This window comes from Lemur catta, chromosome 24, assembly GCF_020740605.2.
Source record: "Lemur catta isolate mLemCat1 chromosome 24, mLemCat1.pri, whole genome shotgun sequence".
In the NCBI taxonomy this organism is placed as follows: Eukaryota; Metazoa; Chordata; class Mammalia; order Primates; family Lemuridae; genus Lemur; species Lemur catta.
This window is the reverse complement of record NC_059151.1, coordinates 12,659,701-12,682,636: the sequence shown is the minus strand read 5'-3', so window position 1 is coordinate 12,682,636 and position 22,936 is coordinate 12,659,701.

Genomic DNA, 22,936 nt, shown 5'->3' with positions numbered 1-22,936 from the left:
CACTGTTAAGCGAGTGAAAGACAAAGCACAGACTTTGAGAAAAGATTTGCAAATTACACATGATAACGGACTTGAATTAAGAACAGTTAAAGCTAACAATAAGGCCAGGCGTGGTGGCGAGTGCCTATAGTCAGCTACTCAGGAGGCTGAGGCAGGAGGATCACTTGAGCCCAGGAGCTGGAGGTTGCAGTGAGCTATGATACCACTGCATTCTAGCCTAGGTGACAGAGTGAGACCCTGTTTCAAAAAAGTAAATAAATAAATAAATAATGTTGAGATAATGAAGGGCAATTTGTCCAACTTGTAGTAGACAATGGGATTATAAAGATTTCTTGAAACTACCTGGTTTCCACCCAGCTTCATTCATTTACCTCTGAGGTAATTGAATTGAAACATTTCATCTTTAGAAATGTAGGGAAAGTTGGAAAAAATGCTAAGCTCTTTATAGAATATCTGTACTGAAAAAAATCACTTAAGTAAAAGAATATTTATTTGCACACAAATAACTAAAAAGCAGTCATGCTTTAAAATGTCAAACTCCTCCTCCTAAGAGATTATTAAAATTGCTTTGATAAGGGTCTAATAAGAGTTAAACAATAATGAGATAGATTGGGAAGAGGAAAAATGTGTTCTCCATCTACTAAAAGATGGAGATTTTTGTAGTGGTTAGCACTGATAGGAATTTCATCAAATATAATATTTAGCTTCTTGCTGGTTGGAGTCTGTATATCAGAAGATACAATTTAAAAATGATGGACATATATTGTACAAAATATTGCATGAAATGTGAGATGCAAAAATACACCTCATTTGCCTCAACTGTTTGTCACAATATTTCAGTTTGATTTGCTTATATTTTAAATGTTTTTTGCATAAAATAGAGAGCACCTTCAAGCAAAAGGTGAGCAGTCCAGTGTGGCAGTCTTCTTTAGCTGCTCTGCAATAAAAATCTGGGTCAGCTCACCGAAGGCTTCTCTAGTGCACCCTCCCCCATCCCGAGGGCAGCTTGTGGACCAGGACATAGCGATGAATACTTAGAGATAAAGACTAGCAATTCTAATACTAATCATTGCATTCTCAAGACTGTAATTAAGCATGCTTGCACAACATCCTTGGGGAATAAATGGCTGGATATACTGGCGATGGGGAATGACTGGGTAAAATAATTGAAGGACACCCAAGAGTTAGTTTGGGAGTCTAACCTACAAAGCTCTAGGGCGTGAATGCTGTTCTGTGCCACCCAAATCCGTATTCAAGACTAAAGGATTTTCCTTCAGCTGCTGGGAAGGTCATTGACACCTCTCAACTGTTCACCTTTTCTGGGAATTGCCTCACTAACGAGAACCACCTTACCTAAGTTTAAACTCTCCTTCTCAGGTAGTGCACATCCAATACCTCACCAGGTGTGCCAGTTGAGTCTTGTCTGAGGTCCTGTTAGTGACTGCATCACTGCCAGCTCCCCCAGTTTCCTTTCTTATCACTAATCGATCATGTTAATCCTGAGACCACTGCCCAATAACATTCCTGCGCTCTAATCCCCATCCTGGACTCTGTTTCCTGGAGGACCCGACCTGTGGCTATGAAGCCAATTATCTGTCCTGAAGTACCAAGCAGTGCACTGAAAAAGCAGTGAACTTAGAATATTCTAAAGCTCTCTGCTTCAATCTGTTTTAACATGAACTGGTGGCATGATCTTGGGCAACTCATTTCATATTTCTGATTACTCATTTGTAAAGTGGAGGTGACTATATAACATCAAGTCACTATGAAAAGAAATATGTTAATGGATGTTAAATGTCCTAGAGAAATGTCTGGTAGAGAATAAAATTAGATGAAATTATACAGAAGCCGTGAGTGTACTTTGAAATTGTGCCTCCGTATGTATACCTCAACTTCAGGAAGGGACGAGGTTGTCCAGAAGTTTTGCACTGTCCTATAGAGACATCATGTCACAGTTTGTGTTGAAGAGTATTACTAGGCTTAGGGGAAGGAGTGAAGTCTGGATAGAGTATCAGGAACACTGGTGGATGGAAAAGCAATATATTTCCTCCATGGCTTTGGTAGTCATAATGATTTTTTTTATGTTGGCTTTTGGACCAGATTATACATTTCTTAAAGACCCAAGAATCTATCATCTCCCCCTTTTTCCCTATTTCCAAGTAGTATTTAATAAAGGGACTTGAAAACAAGCTACTTAATAAATGCTTTTTATTTGATGCATTACATCTCTTCCGATGGAGGTCAAAGAATTTCATAGAGAGATGCAGAAACCTACATAATCCATTTCTTATTTTTTACCCGAAAGAATCTAAATCTCAACTTCCTTGAACTTGTTCTGGAAAGAAAATGCAAATACATGTTATGACTAGTTCACACAGTTCATAATTGTGTGATAAATGATGCTATTAGAAAACGTGTTAAGAGGAAAATATTTAAGAAACATAAGTCCATTGCAGTTAGAAACATCTTGGTAGGAAACACATTAGTGACCCTCTTTATCATCACAAGATGACAACAAAGAGACAACAAATAAAAGAGCCTGAAAGCTTAGCCCCACTATTATTGTGTTTTCTCATAGTTTATAAGCTAATTTCCCATCTCCTTCTCCTGTTCCTCAACCTGTTGTTAGTAAATACTATAGTACCTGTTTGTGTGTGTGTGTATGTGTGTATGTGTGTGTGTATGAGGGCAAAGATTCCTTGAAGAAACGCATTTTTTAAATACCTTGTTTTCTTCTTAAACAGAATGTAGATGTGTCTTTTGTTGGTAAATTCCTTGTTCTAGGGGAAGAAACATGGTAGGATAGAAAGAATTTGAGTTTTCAAGTTAGATGGACCTGGATTTTCTTGCCTCTGACTTTTATGTACCAAAAAAACATAAACAGGACATCTGATCCCTGTAAGCTTCACTTTTCTCATCTGTGTAAAATAGATCATGTCTCATAGAATTGTGGTAAAATTCAATGGGTGTATGGATGTGAACCACTTGGCACAAAATAGATAGTCTTTGTGATTATATAATCATCTTTAGGTTCCACAGAGCCAGATGATTTGGAGTCAATGACAGCACTTGTAGAAGAAGCTGGTCTTCTTCCAGGGAAATATCCTTGGTTACATTGCCAGCTACACAATTGCTTTTGCAGAAATTTTTCTGGAGCGCTCATCTTTGCGTCTACCCTTAGCAATCCACCCTGCCTCCACTCTCAAATGACACCCCTTCATCCCCAGGCCCAGTGGCAGTGTATTTCCTGAGACGTAATCAGTCCCCTCCTTGACTGGCTCAAGACTGAGGTCTCCTGACTGACTTTTCTAGGATTGGCTCTAAGCAACTTTGGTAAAACAAATTTCAATAGAAAATAGTTACCATTTATTTATAACTTAGTATGTGTTAACCATGTTATTTTACTCAATATATTCAACAATCTTATGACATAGGGGTTTTTAAATCCTATTTTACTGATACAACCGTGGTCTAGTGAGTTTGGCTCCATGCCCAAAGTCACACAATGTGTTTATATCAAAGCCAGGTGTCAAACCTAGATCTTGCTGATGTCAAAACCATGACAGTTCCTGTCGAGCCAGTCTGTTTTGGACCCCTTACTTCTGATGGTGAATGAGATATTGAACAGTTGCTCCTCTGTGTCCTCATTTTTAAATGAATATAAAAGGTCGGCTGTTCCATCTTTATAGTTGAAGGCAAATGCCAATACATGTAGAAATGTCTTGCAGGAAATGAGATCGCAGCCCTTAAACCTAAGACCTCCTAATGCAAAGAGAGGAGAGAAATGGTTTTTAAATGTCCATTTTATATATGATGGCATTGCTTATGGTTGATAACAGATCTGAGAATTAATCTATTTAACTTTACTGTTCATAGTCACCACTTTTATAGAGAAAGGCTGGTTAATAATTGCGAACCAATTTACTGGCTCTTATACCAAGTGGCTTCATAATATGCTCATGTTGCCTCTGAAAGGGGCCAGCTCCCTGTCAAAGATGTAGGCTCACTTCTCTTCACATAATAGTGGAACTGAATGTGCTCAGTTGAATTGGCACCAAGTGCAGAGAGGCTTGGTGATTTTCTTTGTTTGGAAAAAGTGAGACTTTGCATAGTGCCATAAAACACCTGCAATGCAACACGAAACAGGAGGGCTGTCATCTCAATTGCTGTTTATGAGCTCTGTGTTTCCAATAGGCAAATAAACTCCAAACTTTACTTTTCCGACTAGCTTTTCATTAAAGTTATTACAGGCTATTTTCACTGTATTTTCCCAAGCCATGCAAGGCTCTTGTTTATCTGTGCAGAACACAAAGAGAAGCAGAAGGAGAGATGAACACTGTGCAGTAATCATGATTTCTAAAAGAGACGTAGTATTCCATCCCAGGTTGGGGGCCAGTGTAGCTGGGGTGTCGGCCAAGTCACGAAAGGCTGGGATTAGGATGGGTTATGCTATCTCAGGCAATCTGCCCAGGAGACAGTCAGAATTTAGACCAAAATCTCTTAGGCAGAGCTGAGAAGCTAACTCCAGTGAGACCAATTACATACACCAAGTCTAAATTGCCAGAGGTGGGATCAGACAGAAGCTGCCAAGAATTTAGGGTCAAGGAGGAAGGATTGAGATTAGGAATGTCTCAGAAACACGGGGGCAATTTTCAAGAACACCCTTGGAACATTCGCATACATCTATATCGCTCCCTCAGTCTGTGCAAGCGTGTGAGATGTCAGTCTGGCTGGAAGAAAATCAGAATGCATATATTGCTCATTCTTCTCTGGAAAAACTATACACAAGCAGCTGCTTGTAAGATGTAGCTGGAAGAAAGTGTGGTCAGAGGTGTCATCCATCTTGAAGGACCCTTTCAGTGCAAACACAGTGCCTTGCTATATTGTATTTTCATATGAATTTAATTTAATTCAAACTATTTTATAATATCCATTGTGATTTTTTCTTTGACTCATGTATTATTTATAAGTATAATCACTTTTTGCCTTAAAGTCTGCTTTGGTATTTCTTTAGTGAAAAAGAAAGACAATTCATTATGACAAAATATTTAATTAACAAGAAAAACAATATGATTTTAAATTTGATTCCAACATCAAACAAGGGCAATAAAATTACAAAATTTGAAGCAAGAAATGAAAAGAATTACAGAGATATACAAAGCTAAAATCATACTGGAAGATTTAAACACTATCTTTAACATTTGTTCAATCTCATTATTGATAGAATAAGAGATAAAAGTAAAGAAGCATGCATAATGTTTAAAAACCACAAATTAACAAATGACTTAACAAATATAGAACACTGTGCCCCAAAATTGCAGAATACACGTTATCTTCAAGTATACATAGAATATTAATCAAAATTTATTACATACTGAGCCAAAAAGCTAGCCTCAAAAAATCTGAAAGGGTTAAAACTATGCAATGGGTATTCTTGGACCACTGTTGAATTAAGCTAGAGTTAATAACAAAAAGTTAATAAGCATAATTATTTTAAAGTTTGTTTGATAATATCATCTCTGGAGCTCCTATAGTCTGTTTGTATTGTCTATTGTTTCTGCTGGATTTTGTTTCTGCTGTCTTTACCTGCGTAAATTATATTTGCATATGTTCTGCTCTGGGCAGTGGAAAGCATTTGTAGAGATAATTTATAGTCTAGGTTAAAGTATTAGTCAGATAATCTTTATTATGCTGTGGTCGCAACCTCAACATCTCAGTGGTTTAACAAAGAAAGTTATTGTTTGCTCATGCGAGGGGGACCTTGTGACTCTCCAGTGTTGCTGTTCTTCACGTGTTGATTTAACATTTCAGCTTGCTTTAGTCTTATTGTATCTTCCTATTAATAGGTTCTTCCACAATTGCCAAGATAGGAGAAAAATTGTAAAACCGTATTACAAAAATACTTCTACCTGCTGATGCACATATCAATTCTATTAACATTTTACTTGCCAAATCAAGGGGACAGAGAAGTGCAATTGCTCCATGGGCCTAGAGGGAGAGGACAACTGGAAAGGGGAGTGGCACTAATGTCTACCACGGACTGCTCTTCTGGTTACCAAATGTTTGGCTCGCTCTCTCTTTCTTGCATGTCAAATACATCCATTCAGAGGTCACTAACTTGAAGTCCCTCCAAGCACCCCATTGAGCTGAAAATCCAGGATTTTTTTGGTGATCCATGGTGGTCTGTCCATTAGGGTGTGATGTGTAGTAGTATTTACATCTAATGCGGATGTGGAGTTTTGATCTAGACATTAGTGAACTAAGAATATAAAGTTATCTTTTGCTCTATACCCATACACAGCGGTAGCACAGGGCAGGACAATTACAAAAAACATTCTCATTCTGAAAGAGAAAGAGTGGGAGACCCTCAGAAATAATGGGGGCCTAGTAATACTGAAATCATCCTGGGGATACATGTTAACAGCTCCCTACTCTGAAGATTTTTTATTTAGACATTTCTGCTACCTTGGAAGGCTTCTCTAGTACATTGTTCTTTGTGGTCCCTGGCTGTGCCCTCTGAGAGCTGGTTTCCTTTGTTTTATTATTCTTGGTCAGGTATGTATATATGACCAGTCCTAGCTCCCTGGGCCATATATATGCATGTCTAGGAAGAGATAGAGGGAATTGTTTACTGGTTTTAAGTACTTTGTTGCCCAGACAAACACATGGCTATTTCCAAATTCTAATTGGTGAGAGGGGCAATCTTCCTGTGCAGAGAATTAAAAATATGAGTGAGTAGCACTAATGTTTTAGCACAGATGATGTTGTCCTTTATTAGAGAGGCATTTTATTGGTCTCTCCCGCTTCCAGGGATGCAAGCATTCTAGGGTCACCTTAATCTAGTTTCTGAGACAGATTTTCTGGACCATTCAGAGGAGGTGAAACAGGGCTGTGATCTTTTTGAAGGTTGGTTCTCATCCCTAAGAGCCTAGGCGTGGGTTAGAGGCTGGGAACCTGGAAAAAGAGATAATAATAAGAACCAACAGTTAACAGCAGCAGTGTAGGCTAGGAAATGAGTTTGGAAAGAGGCTCAGTGTATCAGCAGGGAGAAAGAGCTTGATGGGATCCTAAAGGCTCCAGAGCCAGGTTTAGGGCCACTATGTCCCTTTTCTGCAGAGATACCTCTATTTTGTTTTAGCCGTGCCAGAGGGAGAGGGTATGCTTCAAGAAAAATTAAAATCTGTAGCATTGAGAGTCCTTCTAGCCTCAAGGTTCTCAGGTAAAATACGGACACCTAATAAAATTTGACTTTCAGATAAACAATGAATAATTTTCAGTATGTCGTATGAATAAGCTATACTTATGGTAAAAAAAAAAACCTTATTTTTTTTTTATCTGAAAGTCAAATTTAACTGGTCGTCTTGTATTTTAATATTTTCATTTGCACAATCTGGCATCTTGATCTGCGTGGTAAGATGTCTTGGGAAAAAGCTACGGAATGGGATGGACTCGTGGTGTGAACATTTGAGAGGCGTGTTTACGGTTAGAGCAATAGTGGCCTTGAAGAATTTCAGTTTGGCTGGAGCTTAGTTTGAACAGGAGGAGCCACAGTGACAAGAAATAAGTCAAGATGAAAAGGGACAGAATCCTGTCGTCATTCCATGCAGAATAAAGATATGAACACTGTAATTACTCAACAATTCACATTGGATAAGTGATAAATTAAGAGTTAAAGAAAGAGAGGCAGGTAGTATCAGGAATGAACAGAGATGCCTGCTAAAGATTTCTTACTTACCAAGACAGTGTTCGTTGCTTAGGTGCGATTTAAAATGATGGATCCATGGGTGTTGGAGCCGAAATGTTCCTGTTGCCATAACAACGTTATAATACCGTATTATTACTTTTCAGCACGTTGTATTGTTTGGAATATGACTACATTATTTGAAACTACGGTTGCCAGGAGAACGAAGATGCTCCTCCCATTCAGGTAATGAAGAGCTCACACAGATAAAACACACAATTGGGATTTGGGGCTGCTGCCTGCGTTTGTGACATGCTGAAAAATGTCATACACATAATGGGTGTTATGGAATTAAAGCTCTGAAATACTGTCATCTGAAACTCAAAAAGCTGGCTATGATAAAAATAAATAAATTGCTGTGGATTTGATAGAAAGTTCCCAACCACTCTCCTTCTCTCTGGAACTGCTGTGGCGTCACCTCCGCTTCTTGTAGTGGTGGCTCTCTGTGGCCTGCACCTGCCTCAGCAGTTTTCCGTCCAGCCCTCCGTGACAGCTAGGGGTATTCCAGTAGGTTCTCAGATTTAGTAAGAAGAGAGTTGCTTTTAGAGGCAAAATTCTTTCTTTCTTTCACATTCGCGTAAATTATTTTAATGAAAATGTCACTGAAACAAGCTCAGACATGAATAGCTATCTTAAAAACAAACAATATAAATTTGTAAATTATAAATCAACTTTTAAAGGAATATATTTCATTTCAGGAAACCACTTGGCCAGTGGTCAAACTTACCATGTGCAGTATGGAAATCATGGCGTTCCCATAGGTCTGCTCGGAATCCGAATTCCCTGTGACAGTCGGACAAGACGGGCGAGAGGTGGTCCCCGATAGAGCTATGTCCCTGGGCCCTGATGTGTCTGCTCTGGGCCTCTGGGCCTCACCCCAGTGACATCTCTGTCCCCAAGGAAAAGGCAGGGGTTTACCAAACTGTTGAAAAAACCCAAGGGCTATTTGAGTTGGGCTTCCAATAGATGAAATTTAATAAGAATAGAAGGATGAAAAGCTGATAGGAGGCGAAGATAATAACAGCCTACTCTACTATGAAATTATTTTATTTTCTCAAGTCTGTGTCTGTTAACAGCATTTCATCCTTTCCGTGGTCTAGTCATTGGCATTCTTTTTTTTTTTTTTTTTCAGCTCAGGTGCTGTCCATGCATCCTGGGGACACACTATGAGCCAGACTCATTGACTGCCGGTCAGATCTCCATTTACTACTGACCCTTATTTGTCCCTTACTCTAACAGGGGGTCATGGTAGCATTTTGCATCTCCGGGAATCAATGTTAATTTAGACTTTGTGTTCAACAATCCCGGAAAGGTCCAGGTGTGCTCCTTTTCCTGGGGCATAGTTCCCTGAATAAATAGCTGTCGGTCACTTTGGCAGTAAAAATGGGGGAATGAATACTGCATACGCGTGTTGTGGGGTTGCTGCGGTGTCCTTTAAGCACAGGGAACTAGTGTCCCCTTCAGGCAGTGGGTTCAGGGTCTGAGAACTGGACATATCTAAAAACTGGGCAAGAGATCATGACTTTTCATTGGGGTAATTAACTTTAGCCTCGTCAACCCTGGATTTATTTTGGTTATATAAAGTGAGCAAGTTTTTATTGGTTTCTGGTACATCTTGTCTCTGGGAACAGTGCTCTACAATTCATTAATACCATAATTCTGATCTTGTTAAAAAGCTTTCTGTGGCCTCTGGTTACCTCTCAGACAAAATCCAGAGTCCCTGTTGTGAGATACAAACCCCTTTATAATTTGGTCTTGGATTTCTCCACCTGATTATTCTCCTGCTATTCTTCCCCTACACACTGTGCTGCAAAGTGAACTTCAGGACTTACCACTTCAGTGGGTTTTGGCAGATGTCCACCTGCCACTGTGTGCGTTTCTCTACCTGACAGCTTTCACCTAAGCTGCAGAGGGTAGCTCTGCCCAGGGGTGTGATAGTCCCTCCCACCTCATCCCAACAAGGTTACTGAGTGCTCTCTTGCTCCTACGTGGGATAATTCTCAAGGGTGTGATGTGTGCTGCTTTCTATATGGTTTTCCATAGATTTACTCACAGTGGTAGCTGGTTTGACAATACATTCTTTATCTGCTGACTTCCCTTACCTTTATCTCTTCCCCTCTTCTACTGGTATTTCTTTCCAAATAAACTACATACCTTAGAATCTTTTTTTCCCCCCAGGATCTGCTTCTGGTTCTCCATTCTTTTCCATTGGTCTATGTCTCTATTTTTGTACCAATACCGGGCTGTTTTGGTTACTGTAGCTCTGTAGTATAGTTTGAAGTCTGGTAATGTGATGCCTCCAGATTTCTTCTTTTTGCTTAAGGTTGCATTGGCTATTTGGATTCTTTTCTGGTTCCAAATGAAGAGTAGAATTATTGTTTCTAGATCTATGAAATATGACATTGGTATTTTGCTGGTGATTGTATTGAATCTGTAAATTGCTTTGGGTAGTATGGACATTTTAAAAATGTTGATTCTACTGATCCATGAGCATGGTATCTTTTCCCATTTGTTTGTGTTATCTGTGATTTCTCTCCTGAATGTTTTGTACAAGTCCTCCTTGTAGAGATCTTTCACCTCCTTGGTTTGGTATATTCCTAGGTATTTTATTTTCTTTATGGCTATTGTGAATTGTATAGAGTCTTTGATTTGACTCTCAGCTTGACTGTTGTTGGTATGTAGAAATGCTATTGAATTGTGTACATTAGTTTTGTAACCTGAGACTTTGCTGAATTTGTTTATCAATTCCAGCAGTCTCATGGAAGAATCTTTGGGGTTTTCTAGATATAAGATCATATCATCAGTAAAGGGCTATAGTTTCACCTCTTCTACCCACATTTGGATGCCATTGATTTCCTTCTCTTGCCTGATTGCTGTGGCTTGGACTTTCGACACTATGTTGAATAGAAGTGGTGATAGAGGACAACCCAAATGCCCATCAATACATGAGTGGATTAGTAAAATGTGGTATATGTATACCATGGAGTATTACTCAGCTATAAGAAATAACAGTGATATAGAATCTCTTATGTTCTCCTAGATAGAGTTGGAACCAATTCTACTAAGTGAATTATCCCAAGAATGGAAAAATAAGCACCACATGTACTTATCAGCAAATTGGTTTCCCTGATCATCACCTAAGTGCACATTTGGGAATAACACTAACTGGGTGTTGGGCAGATGGAGGGGGGAGGGGATGGGTGTATACCTACATAATGAGTGTGATGCGCACTGTCTGGGGAATGGACATGCTTGAAGTTCTGACTCAGGGGTTGAGGGGCAGGGGCAATATACATAACCTAAACTTTTGTACCCCCATACTATGCTGGAAAAAAAAAACTACTCCAATAGACCAAGCTGTGAATTAACATTAAAAGCTCCAGCATAGCAAAGGCATAAACAGACTACTGGGTAGGACACGCTTGAGGCTCTGACTCAGGGGGATGGGCGGGACATGGGCAATATATATAACCTGAGCTTTTGTACCCCCATAATAAGCTGAAATAAAAAAAAATAAAACCAAGCTGATCATTTTGAAAAAAAAAAGAAAATATATGTAAAAAATTAAAAAATTATTATCTGGGGTGTGGATTTAAAACTAATTCAGTGTTTCTCATGATACGTTCTGCAAGAAACTAGTCTCCTGAGATGCTTTCTGAGGAAGGCTTTAGTGGTTCCATAACTTTTAGAGGCAATATCCACTCTATCCCCTCTTGGATGTTCATACTGGATATTCAAGGGTTCAGAAGGCTCGCATCAAAGCAACCAATTTAAATTTGTGTAAAAAGTGTTTTCTACACTTATCTGAACTTAGAACGCTTTCTTGAAAAATACTTACTAAAATGTTAGGAAATCCTATCTGAAATAAAATATTTGGACAAAGATCAGAAAGCTCATATTAGCACATAGTGAAGATGTGGAGAAAAGGGAACCCTTGTACATTGTTGGTAGAAATGAACATTGGTACAAGAGTATGACCGTTCCTAAAGAAAATATTAATAGAACCACCATATGACCCAGAAATCACACTTCTGGATATGTACCCAAAGCAAATGAAATCGCTACTTTGTAAACATGTCTACACTCCCGTGTTCATGGCTGCATTATGCACAACCGCCAAGACATGGAAGCACCTAGGTGCTCATCAGTGGATGAATGGATAGAGAAACAGTGGTGTGTATATACACAGTGGAATAGTATTCAGCCTCACAAAAGGAGGACATCCTGCCATTTGCCACAACATAGATAAACCTGGAGAACATTATGCTCAGTGAAATAAGCCAGACACAGAAAAACAAATACTACACCATCTCTTTTATATGTGGAGTCTAAAAAATAAAAATAGGGTCAAATATGTAGAGATAGAGATAGAGATAAAGAATAAAAGTGGTTGCCAGGGTTGGGGTGAAGGGAAGGAAACAAGGAGATGCAGGTCAAAGGATACAAAGTAGCAAATATGTAGGATGAAGAAATTGAAAGAGCTAATGTACATCATGAAGATTCCAGTTAATGACAGTGCATTGGATTCAGGAATTTTGCTAGAGTAGATTACAGCTGTTCTTGCCACAGGGAGAAAAAAATGTGTAACTAAGTGAAATGATGAATATGTTAATTTGTTCCACTGTAGTAACCATTTTTCTATATAAATGTATCTTGTAATACGTTGCATACACATTACACAATATAATTTATTTTTTTAACAAGAAAGATTATATTAGAAGAAATAACCACTTAATCATTTTATTTTGGTGCAATCAAAGTTGTCATGTAGTTCTTGATGTTGATATTTAAGTGGATATATACGATGTAGGCAAATATTTATGATCATGTGGGAACACTGATGCATTCATTCATTTATAGTGAATGCTTTGATGCCCACACTTCCTGTTAGTGAGAATTTCATTAACTCTCCCTTCAGGTTTCTCCAGTTCCAATTTGTCCAAAAACCTGCCTTTTTGCTCATACTACCAAAGTGAACTAGGGTAGGGGATTCAGCCTATTTCCACAGACAAAAAATACGTAGGGAGCTGCCATTTGGTAATCCCACTGCTGCCATGACCTACCTCCATCCTCTGCACAGTGTGAAAGATGGTACCCTCTGTCCACCGGCTCTGGCCATGCTCTTACTTTTTCACACCCCTTCACACCAACACCAAGGTTTCCAGATTTCACACTCAACTCTTGTTCCCTAAATTTCAATCACCGGTATCGGAAAATACAGAGCTTTAAGCTTGATGTATACCGAACAGTAGACCATGAGCCTAGCCTCCCTCTGGTAAAGCAATTTTATTGTAGGTGGCTATGGCCACTTTGGTGCAAATTAATGGTCTTTCCTTATTTTGAACTTTGGAGACTGAGAATTTGGGGGACTTTTAATCTCCCAGAGCTAGTCTTCCTTGAACTTTGTGTGCAAATTGGCTACTTACTCGGCAGAGCTGCTTACCACAGTCTTCAGCACATAACTTGGTCAAACAAGAAGTCTTATGCGTGTTTAGTCTAGATCAGGAAGCCTGTGTGCATCATATTTATACGACTAAAGGAGACTGCTCATATTATTCTTCTCGTAGCTTCAATTGATTTTTTTTGTCCTGAACTTTTTTGAAAAATCAACTTGTATTTTTGCTTGCTAAAATAAATTTAATTTCTACAGAGAAATGCTTATAGTTTCCTATGTTAGCAGAATTGTATGTATGCATGTGTGTGTGGTATAAATGCCAGCAGTTTATTTATTATATCACTCAAGAGGAAACCTAGAAACAGGCAGGCCAAGGGTTGTTGGACTTGCACAATATGCCATCGAGCCTCCAGGCACTTATCATTGTCTCCAGCTTCAGTGTCTGGAATGCCTGCCATTGTCACAGCTCATGGCCCCAAGTGTCATGTGCTCATGTAAATCTGTTCAAAGGTGAGAGGACAAAGGGGCAGTCCCAGTGGTGAGGAAAGATTTTTCCCATATCTCTCTTTACATGGAGGGAGAATCTTCCCTAGAAGTTCTCTAGCAGAAATTCCCTAGACTTCATTGCCCAGAGATGTTTCCCATGGTCATCTCCTTTGTCACACTGCCACCGCACAACTGTGCCAAATGGCCATCCCAGGAATGTTCTGCATGGCCATTCCAGAACTGTGTCACATTGTCACCCCAGGACTGTGTTCCATGGCCACCAAAGACCTGTGTTACATTGCCACCCAAGCACTATGTCACATGCCAAAACAGTGTCACATAGCCATCTCAGAACTCTGTCACTTTACCCTCGAACTTTGCCACACGGCCACTCCAGCAATGTGTCACAGCATCGCATCGCCACTGCAGGACTCTGTCACATTGCACCCCACAGCTGTGTGAGATTGCCATCCCATGGCTGTCACATGGCCACCCTAAAACTGGGTCACATCACCACCTGTAGAAGAAAGAAAGCTGGGAATGTAGATAACTGACAGTTTAGCTTCTCTTGTCAAAGACAAACTCTCGTAGCTAAAAAGAAGAGAGAGAAAATGGCCAACCACTGGGTAGGCAACCGACCCAGTATCGTTTACCATGAAAAAGCACGCAAGTGCCTGGGTGTGCATGAGTGTGTCTACATGCAAGCGTGCGTATGATGTTAAGAACAAGAGCTAGAGAGAGAAATAGTTACCTTAAGATTCAGAGAACCTACTATGTTACAAGTTTAGATGAATTACAGGATGTGCAGAGGCTAAATCATTAGTATGAGAAGAGGAGAAGACATTTGCTGAAAGAGACGAGAAAGGCAATTAGCGGGTAAGACAGTGAACAAGTGGTTATGTTTTCCACGTTCCAGTACCTCTGTGCTCAGATGGACTACTAGCACCATCAGAAAAAGCTCCTCGGGTTTGTTTCCCACCCAAGTGTAGGGCTCCAGGAGTTGATTCCAGTTTGTTCTTTCTAACAGGGTGGTAACAAGACTCCATGAGTTCACCCAGCAGGGAGCGCAGCAAATGGACGTGGTATGTGTTTATCCACATCACATAGCTCTCACTGCTAATGCAGAATGACACAGATTCTTCTGTTAATTTTTTTTTTTTTAATTTTAGGTGATGGCTAGAATTTCAGCACAGACATCAAGAAGAGTTATCCAGATTAGCCACCACCGTCCCAATGGGGAGAGAGCCAAGACACCCAATTTGTTATCAGAGCAACAGCTTGCTAGTAGCTCAAAGGAGATACTGAGATGTAGCTCGACTGTGATTGGCTTGACCTTGGTGATCACAGCTTCCTTAACCTTCCTTAAAAAAATCAGAGATTTTCATTGAAACCACTAATCATATTTATTTCTTATGATGTTCCCTAATTAATTGACTTGCCTGGTATTTTGAGTTAATTTTTTAAAAAATTAAAATTTCTTCAACTCATTTCTCTTTTCACTGAATTTTTAATATTTACATAAAAACTCAGGGGTAATTTGCTACTGGAATTGTCTTATGGTTATGAAATAAACCACTTTCAGTTAGCGATACAAGCAATGTAGACACAGGTTTCAAAGGCTACTAGGAGGGCATGATATGATTTTCTCAGTCGTGTTAACTAATTCGGGTGACCTTTGAAATGGCCACAGGGCTCTCCGAATGCGGATGGTAGGGGCGGTGTTCTTGGATTAGTGGAGGCCGGGGTGTTGCCTGCAGCCTCCCAGAATCTCGTACTTTTGCAAGTCAGCTGAGCACAGCATTGGAGGAAATTACAGAGCAATGTTCCTGCAGGAGCAGGGAGCAGCCCTCCTTCCCACTGCCTAATTCCAGGCTCCAGCGCCCACTGTGTTCCCTTCGCTTCTCTTCAATGACAACCTGACTCTCCAAAGTGTCACTAATAAGCTGGTTCCTAATTAGCCGTGGAGGTTTTTTCGGCGGTCCTGGCAGTGTTCCTGTAGCTTCTGGAGGCCGTGGCTGCCTACAAACAGGGGATCATTTCTGCTTTGCACGACTCAAAGGCGAGCGCTGCTGGGAAGGCAACACTCCGGTTTCATTATTCTTTGCTGGCAGGAGAACAGAATGCATTGCTTTTAATGCTCAAATATGTCATTTGAGAAAAAAAAACTATAAGGCCTCCTGCCTGCACCAGCTCTCCACTATTTATCTGTGCAAGTGCACACACACACCCAGCAGCCTGTGGTGTGCCCACCGACGAGAGCCCAGAAAATCCTGCACAGCAATTGAGAGACTGCGGGGTGTCATGAAGGAAGCCGGAAGTCGAGGGTTTGGAATGAGGCTGCAATGAAGGCAGCACCAGGGTCTGCCATTTAGCTGTCAATGACACAGTGACAGCAGGTCCACTCTCGATGGGCCTTTGTACTTGACCAGAGCCCTGAGTGGGAAGGGCAGTGCCATTGGAACTTTTAACAGGTGCAGTAGCAGACAGCCCCGTCCTCTTCCACGAGCCACTCTGCTAGTGGAAAGCTAATCACTAGCTTAGATTGTGTCTGTGCTTAGAATGTGCTTAGGACAAAGAAAATCCCTTTATCCTTGGACAGTATAGGTAGGTGCATGGCTGGTTTGGCCTCTGTGGGCTCTAAACGTAGGATCGAATCTTATTCGTCCTCAGAGAATAGCTCAAGCATCTCGGTCCTCCCTGTCAGTGACTGTCGTGAGTCGTCTTGCATGCATTCTCACCCTAGGCCCATGGACGTTGTATGCAGCAAGTATGATTATTTCTGTTTCAGGGTTGGTGTAGACAGATCTACATGGCCGAATCACTGGCAGAGAGCATAGCTCAAACCCAAATCTAGTTAACTTTAAAAATCCTGTTCTTGCTACTATATCATTTGGCATAGCCAGCGATTGAACCTCTAAAACACTTTGTATAATATAAAGTCGGTAATGAGAAGTAAGAGGAGAGATTCCTGCCGGCAGTTAAGAACTTCGATGCCTTTTGGGGGTAGTTCACCAACACGGTAAAGGCGAAATGGCTTTTGTAATACTTTACAGTCTAATGTGAGTGAGAGGAGAAGTAGACTTTAGAAGTGAAAACGTGTATTTCCTTAGTAAGGTGCTATTTCTACATTCCTTGTCATTTATTCAACACTTAGTATGTGCGAAGCATTATGCTAACGGCTTTTAATGTAGTGTCACTAGTAAGTGCTCAATAAATGTGCCCAAAGCTGTTGTCTTGGCCCAGGGTCACTCACACGTAAATGGAAAAGACGAACTGCAGCACCTGTGTGTGGTACTTTCCTTAAACAACATTTTGCACACTTCCGATTATTAAATTATTTGCACGAATACTGTTTTCAATGTTAAGAGTGAAAATTCCATGAGGACAGTGGCCACTGGGTTCTTGCTTAAATCCCTAAGGGCTTGCATCTTCCTGGTGCATCAAAGGCAGTGACTGAATATCTGTTGACTGACTGACACGTTACACGGTGCTAACGTACACACAAGGCAAGGTGTGTGTGTGTTCTGGGAGATTCCAGAAGGAACACTAAGAGACAGATGACAGGAAGATGGGGGTGAATCTCCCCCTTCCCCTGCTTGCCGGTTGATAGATCGTTTAGTGGCTTTGTCTTGGGAATACAGAACAGAATTCAATCTCCCTTTTAAAACCTGCACAATTTTGCCTTGTGTGAGTGTCTCCTGTAGGAAGTAGAGAACAACACAAATGTGGAAAATGGTAGTTTTCCCTTTTCTTCCTTGCAATCCTAGACACTACACCTCAATTTTCTCTTCATGAAGTGCCACCCAAGGTTACGTTCTTTGTCCCACAAAGCAGTGTGTTATAGAGATACAGAAGAAATCAGTCGATGAGGAAAAAAAGGAAAGTAGACATTTGGCCCTTTGGTATGCCCTGTTTTTCTTAATTTTTACTCCCTTAGTCCTTCCTTGTCATTTTATCATTTGCAGAATTGAATGTGAAAATATTAAAGGATAAACTTAATCATTCACTTGCTCAACATTGCTGAGGCACTTATTCTAGGCAAGGCACTGTGGCCCGCAAGGGATTAGCATCTATAGAGGGCGTTGGACACAGACACAACAATTATGGTGCCAGTTGGAATCTGGAACTACTAAGGTATTCCCAAGATGGCGAGGATAATGATGATGATGCTATGAGGATGAAACAGAGAGAGAGAGAGTGAGAGACGCAGAAAATTTTCACTCGTGTAGATTAGAGCATTTTTCATGGCAAAAACATTTGGAGCAGGCTTTGAAGGATTGGTAGAATTTTTACGGTAGTTCTGTTGAGGAAGGGGACTGTTTCCTAAAGAAGAAAAATCTAACTGGTTGATTGTGAGGAATTCAAAGAACTGTCAAGAGTAAGACCCAAGGAGATCAACATAAGGTACTGCAGCCAGGCTGTGTGAGCGCTTTGCAGCGTGGGGTCTTTGACACCTGGCTGAGCGGGTGGTTGGCCACGCTGACGTGATTGGGGAGGTGAGCAGAGTAGCCTGGAGGAGGGAGAAACATACATTTAGCAGATTCGGCACTAGATTCCTCTTTTAGTTGTTTACCTAGTAGGGATATATCAGTAGGCATGAAAGAAAGTGACGTGAGAAGGATTTTAAAAGATTAGGGAATTTCAGTGCATGCAGGGGTGAGTGAAGAGCAGTGAAGGGAGTACAGGGTGTGGGCTTATGCGCCAGCGAGTCTCCTCACCTGGGATATGAGTTCTCCTCAGCGTCCTCTGCTGCTCCCTCTGGGTGAGTGGTGGTGGCACTCGGTGGGACCGGGGAGGCGTGTCCCAGGCCACTGCAGGGTGCAGGGCCAGGGAGGGCAAATCCCTCTGGGACATAAACCAGGGAAAGGGAGCGTGGCTCGTGTCAAAGTCTTTCCCACGTGGGAAGTCAACATAGAAAAGACTCATTATGTTCAAGTAAAAATTGAATATGCATCATAAAAATACAACAAAACAAATACGGCCTTTAGGGTTACATTACTCACTTGGAAATGAAAATTTTTTAATTTGTTCTTTTGTATTTAAGCCCCTTGTCTCAGTAATATAAACTAGTTAATTATATCTCTTCACAGTCATCCAGCATGTAAGATACTTTAGTTGCCCATTGATTGTTCTCATAATGAACATTATGCCAGGTACATAATTATACTGGACTCAGTTATTGAGAAAAATTGGCAAATGTCTTTCACTCACGTGACTTCAGAACTGATAATATTTTTTATTAGGAATGCAGTCAGTGTGCCGGAGGATCATGTTATTCTCATGTTGTTTTGGAGAAAAGTCAAGATTTCATTAATAGTTTAGGAAAAATCCTGAGTTCATGAAATTCCTTTCTCTAAGGAAAAGCACTTTCCAGAGTGTGTGAATCGTTATACCATCCCTGCTCAGACCGTGCATTTACAGATGGGACAGTTGAGGCCCTGCGTGATTCAGGGTGTGGCTTTACAAAAATACATGCAATTTCTCAATGCAGCTTGAGATTTACATTGCCGTGTTCGTGGCTTATGCTGAATCCCATTGCCTTAGGGACAGGAACAGGTGTGAAGAATGTTCACATTTAATTGGCCACATAATTCCTATCGGAAGGGGATTTTCGGCTCCCTGATGACTCGCAGGGGAGTGGGAAGCTGGCGTGGACTTGTCTGAGCCTCATCTCTCACTCCTGTCTCCACCACCTGGCCCCCCACAGTGCCTTCCGCGTGTCCCTGCATGTGTCCCTGTCCTGGGATTTCTTCCACTGCCAGAGGGAGTGTCGCCTTGCCTCCTCTCTCTCCCCTACCTACACTCCGTCTATAATAGAAAGAAACAAGGCAAGCAGAGGAAGTTTAATTTATTAGATTTAAGTACTTTTTGCTAGAGGCCTGCCTACTTGAAGTTGTTTTTTTTGGTTTTTTGGGGGGACTCTAAACAGAAGTACGTTGTTACCAAGACCCATTTGATTCAAACATACTTAAGACTGATGCCCTAGACTCATGGGGAGTTGGAGAAGGTCCCTTTGAAAAAAATTATGTTCAGTTATTGCCTCAGACAAGACATTGCTCTGTCTGAACATAAGGTGAGGCTGAATTAATACTAGTTTCTGGGATACTTCATCAGGCACTCAAAATATTGCTGTTCTGTTGCCATTCATTTTATAGCCTGCCAGCCGATTTGTAACCCAACTCGAAAACATCGAATAAAGTCTTAAAATATTATTTTATGAGACTGTCACAGACTCACTAAAGTCAGAATTCATCTTGCAGGTTTTTTTTTTCAAAAATAGCAATTAAATGACTTGATTATAAATCTTTATTCATAAATCTCCAAAACTAGTTCTCATACTTAGGATATGATAAAAGTGATGGTGGTTTAGTTTTGTACTTTATAGTAAAAGTCTCTTTTTTATTTGAGATAGAAATTGATTTTGGTTGGCTATATCATTCAGAATATGATATTTCTTATATACGTTTGATGCATTATAATGTAATTCCTCTAATTTATGATGATTCCCCTCAAAGTTTTTTTTATACATATTTAAGGTATACAACATGCTGTATTGATATACATATATATACAGTGAAATGATCACCACATTTTAGCAAATTAAGCTCTTCATCACCTTCCATAGTTACTTTTTCTTTGGTATAAGAAAATACCAAAAATTTACTCTCTTAGCAAATTTTTGGTATGCAATACAATATTATCAACTACAGTCCTTATATTGTACGTTGGCTCTCTGGACTTATTCACCCTGCAAATGTGCAAGTTTGTACTCTTTGACCTGCATCTCCTCATTCCCTCCTCCCCGCCCAGCCCTGCCCCTAGTCACCACCATTCTATGCTCTGTTTCTGCGTAGCCAACTGGTCTTTTAGATTCCACAGAGAAGTGAGACCATGCGCTATTTGTCTGTCTGTGTCTGGCTTATTTCACTTAGCATAATGTCCTCCAGGTTCATTTATGCTGTTGCAAATGACAATAAATCCTTTTTTCAAGGACACATATTCCATTGTGTGCATATTCCATAATTTCTTCATCCGCTCATTGATGAACACGTAGTTTGTCTCCTCATCTTGGCTATTGAGAAAAATGCCACAATGAACATGGGGATGCAGAAATCTCTTCCACATGCCGACTTCATTTCCTATGGATATATGCCCAGCAGAGGCATGGCTAGGTCATGTAGTATTTCTATTTTTAAGTTTTAAAGGAACCTCCATGCTGTTTGCGACGGCTGCACTAATTTACATTCCCACCAACAGCGTACTAGGGTCCCCCTTTCTCCACACATCGCTCCTCTCAATTTTTTAATGCTGCTGATTAGAACTATATTTTTAAGATATTAATGGTTTGGAAAGTGTTATCTATCTCCCTCATCTTCAAATACCCTCAACCCAACTGATATCACTTCCATTCTTTCCTACGTGCACTATCTTTCTTTGTCAGTGGCAGGTCTTATCAGTGAAATTTATCAGCCCCTTCACTTATTATCTATAATGGTGATTTTCAATCCTCTCTCCCTGTGTCATACATTAAATGTTTCTTTCTCTTCAGGCACCGCCTTGTCATTCTGCTCTGCACCACCCCGCCACCCCCACCAACTTGCTTATTTTATTTCCTTGATCATATTGTCACTGTTATCTTACCTTCTAAGCCTCTTCTTTGTAAAGCAGTTGTAGATTAGATGACTCCGTGGAAAGTGTAATTTCTTTCTCTATTTTTCCCCTACTGTAGAATTAGCTTTAAGAGATGATTTTGTAAATGTATTAACTTACCTCATTTCAGATCACAGTTCCTAAACTCAGTGTTGAAGCCATTGGTGGGATGTGAGAAGTTGTGAGTTCTATCAGCGGATTTGTTACCTGAGATGGTTAGTGAACCACACTTTGGGATTAGTTTACTCTTTCTTTAGAGCATAATGGATTTGAATTATGGTCTACAATAATATCATTGCTATCTACAATAATATCATTGCTACATTCCAATGCATTCTGGAGCTCTGGTTAGCATATGGGGAATGGCACAAAATCCCCGGCACACTCAAGAACTCCTTCTTTGGTCTTTCCCACCTCCCATTCTGCCCTTCGTAGAAACACAGGCAGATATCATCTGTTATCATACACAGGGGAAGAAAAGAAATTGCTATTTCTTCTTTTGTATTCATATATTAAACATCATCTTCACTTTATTGATACCATTATTCTCCGTTAGGTTAAAGTCTCTATCAGTAAGTGCCTAAGTATCAGTTTATGCTGTGGATCTAGTTAGGATTCTTGGTTCTCTGTAGCAAAATCTAACTCAGTTAACACTCCTTGGTTTCACGGGACTCATGAGAGACGGGAGACTCAATCTTGAATATAGACAGATCTCAAGCACCCCTGAAAGCTATGTGGCAGGACCCACAATGATGCTCTCTTGTAAGAGCAGCGTGTCCTTGGAAAGACCTAGATGAGCTGGGACTTGGGTGAGCTGGTGGGTTCCTTTACTAGAGATTTCAATTCTATGAAAGGAGCTATGGAATTCATTAACTGACCGTGGGTCATGAGCCTAGCCCTTGGCTATGGACGGCTGGCCTCGCCCATTATAGTGCTAGTAAAATGTACCCAGGGGGAGGAGGGGATTTCTCATTAACAGGGATGTTGTTAGGAAGGGAAAAAAAATTGATACGAAGTGTCAAAAATCAAACAGCATTGGACTATCTCCAAACAGAAACCTCACTCCCATTTGAGGGAAACTATGGTGTAATCTTACACTTGAACTTTCAGAATTACTCTGTACTGTGCTTCAGCAAATCCCTGAAATCTCAACACCGGTCATGGTGGGGGCTGCTGGAGGGCTTCGGTGGAAAGCAGAGGCACTAGTGTCCGGTTGCCATTCTCAGGCCCACGTCCCTGTGGGCCCTCGGTGGGTGGAGCACGCTGGTTCCCAGCATGCCTTGGATTCTGCATAGAGCTGCTCTCGGGCCATGTGCAAAGTCTCCATATTCATTGATCTTCAGGTCAGTGGGGGTCAGGTAAATGCACGGGGAATGTGCTTTATTGCAGAAGCCAATCCATTTGCTCTCTATGGTATTAGTTACCTAGAGGATGTAAAGTTAGAAAACAGCTCCCATGCTGCAAACGTGCTAGAGAATTCTGAAGGAGCCAGATCCTGGATAACTACATCACATTTAAACATTCTCTTTTTTTTTTTTTTTTTTTTGCACCGTAAAGAAGATACAAACAGTCCAAAACTTACTGATAACATTTTGATTCTAAGATATATTTTCTCATATTTAATCTAAATAGTTTGTTCAATAAATATTTATTGAGCAATTACC